Consider the following 995-nt stretch of genomic DNA (forward strand, 5'->3'; position numbering starts at 1 on the left):
TGACTTATTTCACTTAGCATTACGTCCTCCAGATCCATCCACGTTACGTTTCATGGACTCAACACTGGTCTTTATGGTTGTGTAGTGTTCCATTGTATGTACGTACCACATTTTGCTTATCCATTCATCCACTGAAGGGCACTTAGGCTCTTTTCATTTTTTTTTTTAATATTTTATTGTACTTCAGGTGAAGGCTTACAGAACAGATAGTTTCTCATGTAACAGTAACACACATGCTGTTTTATGACATTGGTTAACAACCCCACAACATTTTAACCCTCTAAATACTCAACTTTTTTTTTTTTTTTTTTAGTGAAAATACACATAGCCAAAGATACGCCATTTCAAAAATTTTTTTTACATACACATTTAAGTGACATTGACTACGCTCTTCTAATTATGCTGTTATTCTCACTTAAGATGAAGGCTTACAGGACAAAATAGTCTCCCATTTGACAGTTACTACAAATGTTGCCCTATGACAATAGTTAACAATCTCACAACACATCAACAATATCCTTACTCTATTTTGTGTTCCCTATCATCAGCTTCCTACTCCCCTTCTGCCTTAAAAATATGGAACGCTTCACGAATTTGCGTGTCATCCTTGCGCAGGGGCCATGCTAATCTTCTCTGTATCGTTCCAATTTTAGTATATGTGCTGCCGAAGCAAGCACTCTTTTCATTTTTTTGCTATTGTGAATAATGCTGCAATGAACATAGTTGTGCATATGTCTGTTCATGTCACTTCTATTAGGTCTCTAGGGTATATTCCTAAGAGTGGGATTGCTGGATCATAAGGTAGTTCTATTTCTAGTTTTTTGAAGAGGCACCATACTGTTTTCCATAGTGGTTGTACCATTTTACAGTTCCACCAGCAATGGGTAAGTGTTCCAATCTCCTCATATCCTCACAAACATTTGTCATTGTCTTTTTTTTTTTAATTAAATTAATTTTTTTAAAAAATCAGTGCCATTTTAGCCGGGGTGAGATGG

The 995-nt window shown here is 35.9% G+C and overlaps 1 non-coding gene across 1 annotated transcript; it reads right to left on the minus strand.

Annotated features, from left to right (window-relative positions):
• Positions 1–570: 570 nt before the first annotated feature.
• On the minus strand, positions 571–677 carry LOC111821416 (U6 spliceosomal RNA). The gene has a single exon (XR_002824841.1). It is a non-coding gene; the product is annotated as a U6 spliceosomal RNA (small nuclear RNA).
• Between the last annotated feature and the right edge of the window lie 318 nt (positions 678–995).

Source organism: Trichechus manatus, unplaced genomic scaffold (assembly GCF_000243295.1).
Source record: "Trichechus manatus latirostris isolate Lorelei unplaced genomic scaffold, TriManLat1.0 scaffold00082, whole genome shotgun sequence".
NCBI lineage: Eukaryota > Metazoa > Chordata > Mammalia > Sirenia > Trichechidae > Trichechus > Trichechus manatus.